General features: G+C 44.1%; 1 long non-coding RNA gene across 4 annotated transcripts; it reads right to left on the bottom strand.

The window, feature by feature from the left end:
* Positions 1-319: 319 nt before the first annotated feature.
* LOC144122177 (uncharacterized) lies at positions 320-6,356 on the bottom strand. Of its 4 annotated transcripts, none has more exons than XR_013312828.1 (5): positions 6,111-6,356; positions 5,064-5,204; positions 2,168-2,649; positions 1,154-1,212; positions 320-455 (listed from the first exon to the last, which is right to left on the bottom strand). It is a non-coding gene; the product is annotated as an uncharacterized LOC144122177 (long non-coding RNA). The 4 variants fall into 4 exon arrangements; XR_013312829.1 differs by having other exon boundaries at positions 5,064-5,199; XR_013312831.1 differs by lacking the exon at positions 5,064-5,204.
* Between the last annotated feature and the right edge of the window lie 582 nt (positions 6,357-6,938).

Here is a 6,938-nt window from a genome sequence, read left to right as displayed (position 1 = left end):
TAACGCTTGTTTTGAAAAGAGGACAGAGTAACACACGCATAGGACAGATGCTAGCGTCTTTCCTGTGCGTATGTGTTACTCTGGCCTCATGTCAAAACAAGCGCTAGCAAATATGATTGCTTGTGAGGATATTCGCAGGTATGTCTTCTCCACCGTCATGAAGTAAGCCAGAACTACTACCACCAATTACATCTCGCAGGTCCCATGGGTTTATTAAAAGCCTGCAGAATGTCAGAAAACGGACATACACCCTGCCGTTTCATATGCATGAATCTGTAAAGCAATCAACGCCCAAACAAAAATTGCAAAGCGTAACAAATTCGGGATGATCTTTTTAATGACATAAATGCAGTCTTCACAAGAAATTCTTCAAGCTGGCCGCAGAGATGGTTAACGCAGCAGGAAGGAGACTGTACAGGACATGGATGAATTTGTAGCCAAACTGGAGACGTTTGCTGCAGAAAACAGTGCACATTAATCAAGTTCAGAATATGTCATTAAATCAAGCAAGCTTGACAGATCACATTCACTTCTATGCAAAAACTCCACAGTGCCCACGTCTGTAGCTGCGAGAGCAAGTTTATATCTTGAAGAACTGCTAAGCAACGGAGGTGAGAATATTTCTTGAAATGCAAAATACTTTGCTTCTCCAAAAAGCACTGCAGAAACAAGACAAATACACTCCATTGGAAAGAGCTTTCTACTAGTTCATGAAAAATGCGTTTAACACTACAGCTACTCCCACAGGCAGTCACAGCTATATGCCTAAATTCATGCGTGAGAGTAGAGATCCTTACCACACAGCTGCAATCTACTCGTTGGCTTAGCACGCTGGGCACAAGGTACACTCATAGAGAAAGTTTGCGGGATGTGGATTTGCAGAAAAATATTTATTTTTGCATTGCCTCCCAGGCAATCAGCAGAAATTTGTTCAATAAGATCGAGTATTCTGCCTCATGATTCTAGGCTTTTGATTAAACTGCTTTGGCTAACAGCACAAAGATAAATTTTTCCTACGAATTCTCATCCTGCCAATTTTTATCCATCACTGTACAAGTACACTGCACTCTAGCATGATACCCTCCACAGCACAGAGCAAAGAAAAAGACAGTATCCATTATGTTAGAGGAGGAAACTTGCAGTTCAAGCTTACCTGAAGGCTGCTGCTGTACACTGCAGGTACTATATAGCTGCTAGCACAGGTGAGTCACACTGCATGGAAAAAAAAAGTATGGGAGAGCAACTTATACTGCAGTTTGTCAACAATGCAGCAAAACACTCTGTCGTAACTACCGTGCTCACAAGGTTCGCTGATGAATCATGCATCAGGGCACTGACAGAATATTTGATGATCCACAGCTGCACAGGAGTAAGAGGCGTCTGCTCACAATCCAAGAACATGTAGCTCTAAGGGTGCCATATAAGGCCCTGCTACCTATCTCAGCATTGAGCCCTGCGGGCATAAACAAGTTTGACAAAGCTGCACCGCACCAACGCACTGCATGATCTCATTGCACTAAGTTCTCAGTGTTTGGGAAATAAGTGAAAAATGTGTGACTGAAGTTCGCAAATTAACAGAACACTTAAGCTCTCCTAAACAAAGCTACTGCTGAGCGCAAAGTACTGTGCAGTAGATTGATGGTTGGAGACTTCAATTCGGCAAGCCTAATGAAACAAGTTGACAAGCTGTGAAGGTAGACAACTTTTACATTTTCAACCTACCTGTGCTTTCCATGACGTGGCATAATTTAGGCAGCAATACACTCTGCAAGCAGGCCACATCCGCAATGCAAGGGCAATAGGAAAATAAGCAAAAAAACAGTCGCGAATCAGTGCAAAACACACAGCGTCCTGACGCTATGCTTTTCGCGCTTTCTGTTTTATCGTAATTATGAACCATTCCCTTAAAATTCACTCCATGTTACTACACCCCGTCTCAACTTCTTTAGCAGTGTAGATCAATAAAAGACAAGCGCGACGCACTGGTTTCCGGAGTTTCGAGTTAGGCTCGCGAACTAGAGCAAACACGTTTGCGGCAGCTATTGCATCGTGCTTGTAACGTCCACTTCAGTGCAAACAAGTTGTGCAATAGAGTATAACTGCGTTAATGCGCTTCATTCATCCCACTGCAACACCATGAAAGTAGTTTTCAAACACAGTTAGTTACCTCGCAAGTGATAACACCAGCAGGCCGCTTCCTTCATCCGAAGCAACTAAGCACCGGCGTCTCAGCAAGGGCACGACACCGGAGCTTTTTCACGAGAACTTCAGGTGCAAAAAAACGTCTTTTCGAGCGTGTAGGTGACACATCACATTTGTAGCACTGCCAAGCAACCACAGAACAAACAAACCGCACACTGCAGCAACAGTGAAGGTTGAATGGAGCACCACGCCACAGGTCTCCTCGATTTGGCTGCACTTTCTGCACCAGTTCAGGAAGTGCGGCACTCTCGCGCTCGATTTGACAGTGCAGCTAGTGCCACCTGCACTTCGATTTGGCCTCGTGCTGCACGAGTTCTTCTGCACTGCTGCACTAGCCTGCCGGCGAGTTCTCTTCTCGTGCAAGTAGTGCAAGGCGCTTGGCGCGCTCCGTACCACACGGCTCCGCGGCCATGCTTGTTTCGGTGAGCGGCGTTGAGACCATGGTTGCTATGGGAGGATGGAGGAGAAGCAGTGGGGTAGGAAAGTTTTCAGATACCTGTATATAAAGAATGTTGACACGAAATGGAGAAAGCGAACTAGAAAATTGACAAGCAAATATCTGGACAGCAGTAAGGGGGCAAATCAGCAATTATTGGATAAGAAAAAGGTTAAAGAAACAGGGAGAGCTCTGTGGAAAACAGGGATGCTGACGAAATCGGCACTGGGAACATACCGGACCTTTAAACAGGAAATTGTCAAAGAAAATATATATGATAATTGTATGGGAAGCTCTTTTTGTTTGAGGCCAGGACTGGAGTTTTGCGGACTATGACGTATAGAGTCAGGTACCAGGAGGTAGACACTTTGTGCACTGCGTGCGGAGAGGAGGAGGAAACGGCTGAACACTTGATACTTTTCTGTAAAGGGCTTCACCCTACAGTGGAAAGCAGCGGGGCGGACTTACCCAAGGCATTGGGGTTTCGGGATAGTGAAGGGAAAGTGGATTTTAAGAGGTTAGAAGTAACCAAGCGAAGGTTATCTGATTGGTGGCTAAAAGCAAGACAGGAGTAAAATTTCACAAGACATGGCTAGGTGGCTTGAGCCACCGCCCGATGCAAAGGGTTCAGCCGTATCCATCCATCCACTCATCTAGTAAAACCCCTTGATAATAGGAAAGTAGCGACACTCTCCTCCGCTCCGCGCTTTCCTCCTCGATTCTCCTCGCGCCGGGCTGCGAGCTCTGCGCACGACACGATTTTTCTCTTTGGCGCTCGCCGGTCGGCCGCAGCAGTGAGTGAAGCACGTGTTTTTGGGCCAGGTCTGCTCTCCAGGAGTGCGCAAAATATTTGAAAAATTGCGAGAAAAGCATTCAGAATGCCCAAAGTCACGTTCATAAAGAGATCGGTTTCTTCTTAGAACTGTTTGAATGGGAAATACTGATGTAAACAAAGCTTTCAGGCGAGTTCGGCACTGCAGACGCTTTTTAAGTATAACATGATAAGGTGTTTTACTTTGTGCACCTGGTCTAGTACTGCCTCTGACTTTGTCTGTGTTTGCTTTTTTAGGGCGTGAACTCTGTCACCGCGGTAAAACTTCGGAAAACGACCCAGGCTGGTGTTTTGAACTTCAAGATCAGAGGTCAAAGCGGGAGATGGTCTATTTCGCTACTGCCAAGCTATCTAAGCATAGTATAGGTCACGTGATCAACCGTTAGTTTGGATAATTGGTTAATTATACACTTATTTTGACCAATTGCCAAGCCAAATTAATTGATATTTAGTAAATTACAATTAAAACCCAAATTTCTGCTGCAGCATCGAGTCATATATCGTTGGAAACCTTAGGCCAAGTGTAGTGGCACTGTGCTGGTTAGCGATCCGCATTAATCTGTGTTAATTAGTTAATTTTGTATTAAACCGAACTTTAAGCTATACGATCAAGTCATATACCGTTGAAAAGCTTAAAATGAATGCAAATGCTCTGAATCAGTTAGCGATCCCTATTAATTAGCGTTACTTAGCTATATGCAAACAAAACTACACCTGGCATTATAGCATCGAGTCATATACCTTTCGAAAGCTTAGGTTGAATGCAAATGAGCTGCGCAAGTTATCGACCCGTATTAATTAGTGATAATTATTTAAATGCAGTTAAATTCAAACTTTCCACTATAGATGGAAAACTAAGGGCAAGTGTAAACGCATTATGCTAGCTAGCCAAACTTAAATATAAACTTCACAACAACACAGCTAAAACACTAACTAGGTTTAACATGAACTGCTTCGAAATGTTTCTCTTTGTTTGTGCATACTTGCGTGCAGCAGGTCTTATTTAGCGTGCACCCGCTTACAATAAATGAGTCATGAGTGCATCTTCCGTCCCTATGTTTGTCTCATCAGTGTGAAAGTGGTTTTTTCACTCTAGTCTGATCACTGAATAAAACAGTTGCGCACTTTCAATGCATTGCGCACTATCACATCACTATCCGGGCCTATTACTATCATTTACTATTAATATTCGTAACAGTCACCATGATTAGCTATCACTATTCATAACCATCACTATATAGTCTGATGCCGTCACGTGACCCACTGATATACTTAAATTGTTTTTAGGCGCAAAAAAGGACAAGACACATAGGGTAGGAGACAGGACGAAGCGCTTCGTCTTGTCTCCTACCCTATGTGTCTTGTCCTTTTTTGCGCCTAAAAACTATTTAATTACGAACCAAAATTAACTAGCCTAGCAGCAAGTGCTCTTAGACCACTGATATACCTCAATTTCCATTGAGTTACATTGTCAGTCTTATCTCTATTATAACATCTGACGAGTCATCTGTACATTTACTTTAATTTCTTATGCTTTCTTGTTTTTTTTCATAAATGGAGATTGGAAAACAGCAAGCCACAAAAATAACTTACTGCTGTCAGCGGGAGGTTCATGTCTCTGTCGAGGAGGCTTCCTTTGCTTCGGGACTGGTCGGTGAGAGAAAATTGTCGGAACTGCGTTGGGCCTCAGCATTTTTTCCCCAAGTTTGTGTAATATTCGTGGCTCAAACTGGTCTTCAGTGAAATGTAGATAGAACATAGAGCGACGAGTTAACCACTCAGGCAAGATGAAAAAAATCTTGCATACCATTGAAATAACTAATATGCTACAATGCTAAGAATTGTTGCTCGCAAAATGTTCCCCTATTTTTATGCCATAACCACAATCATTATTGATTGTTTAAGTTTCGTAAATACCGCAAATTGGCGCGATGATTCCAGCTGATTTTACATCGACGGGAAAAGGTTTCCCGCAGAAAAAGAAAACGCGGAATTGCGGTTTTAGAGCTCCAGCTTTCGAAGCGAATGTTCCTGGCCAACGTTTAGTAGTCACGATCAAAGTGAAGCGTGTGTGATCATGTGAACACCCCCTCCACATTGGCCGTATCCCTGATAAAACCAAGCCATACCTGTTAACCCCCTCATGCGTGGAAGCATGGCAAGCCACATTCAAGAATTAAAAAAAAACGCAGTGCGAACTCGCTAGCGCTCATTACCCGCAATACCGCGGGTTTACTTGCCAATGAGTTTTTCAGGGCCAGTATTAATTGTTCCTAAGTAACCTACGAACACTAGTACAAGCTGGAAAGACTAGCTCCTCGGCGAACCACAATTTCGGTATTTAGTAAAGGAGGACAGAGATCCTAGCAAAATCGCGACAAATGCAATCAGGAGGCTGTACCTTCCCACATATCGTTGACAGCAGAAAGCAGACTATAGTGCCGTATTTCTGACTGTACAGAAGTCGACAACGTATGAAATGATGGAGCCTCACAGAATATTCAGCATGCTGCAGAGGACAACCTCTTTTTCATGGAACGATCAAGTTGCCGCAGCAAAAATATTAAGGAGCAAGGAGGCAGAATAGAAAACGCAGCGTCAGGTGACGCGTTATTACGGGCAGTGAGAAAGGCGCCTTACCTCGCAAACAACGCTGTTCTTTGTTCTTTCGGTCTTAAAGTTCTTTCGGCCAATATTGTGAAGCCACTGCTTCTTGCGCAAGCCGTCAAGCTTGCCTTGAGGTATCATGAATACCGCGTAACCATCTTCAGGCCGCTTGCTGCAGTTGTACGCGCAACAGCACGGCATGGCGCTTGCACGTTGCAATATTCGCGTAATATTCGCTCGCTGAGCCTAGGAGAAAAATGGCGCGATGGAAAAAGAAAAACACAAGCAAAACGCCGGACCAACGCGTTTCCAAGGGCAACGGCAGGGAGACCAATCGTCGAGCAGGAAATCGGGAGGAGAGCCGGCCCTCAGGGAAGGGGAACGAAAGGGGCAAGGAGAAGGCGAGGAGGTCGCGCGGCGGCGGTAAAGTTCAATGGATGGCGGTACTTTCCTATTATCAAGGGGCTTTAATCCTTAGAAGAAAGGGTGCGCAATGGATGTCAATGGTAAATAAAAAGGATAGAAAAGCAGCCCAAAAATTCTGGAAACATCTAAATGCAATGAGTAATAAGAGTAGGCTAGAACAAAGGTTTATTGTTACAGATGAGGGTATTCGACTAGAAGGGGATGAAGCAATAAAACACATAGGAACAAGGATGACGGGAAAATTTACAGCAAAGCACGTGGTACATAATTTATCGAAGGAGGATAGACCGGTTACAGCAATAGCTTCACTTGAGCAAGGAGAGTGGGAAAGGGCAGAGAAGAAGGTTCCTAGTGGCACATCAACAGGGCCAGATGGTATCCCGATTATGTTGATAAAAAAGTTAGGACCAAAATCCAAGCGAACATTAATACAGG

This window comes from Amblyomma americanum, chromosome 2 (assembly GCF_052857255.1).
Source record: "Amblyomma americanum isolate KBUSLIRL-KWMA chromosome 2, ASM5285725v1, whole genome shotgun sequence".
Lineage (NCBI taxonomy): Eukaryota > Metazoa > Arthropoda > Arachnida > Ixodida > Ixodidae > Amblyomma > Amblyomma americanum.
Note: the sequence above shows the minus strand (reverse complement) of the source record. Positions and strands in the feature narration are given on the sequence as shown.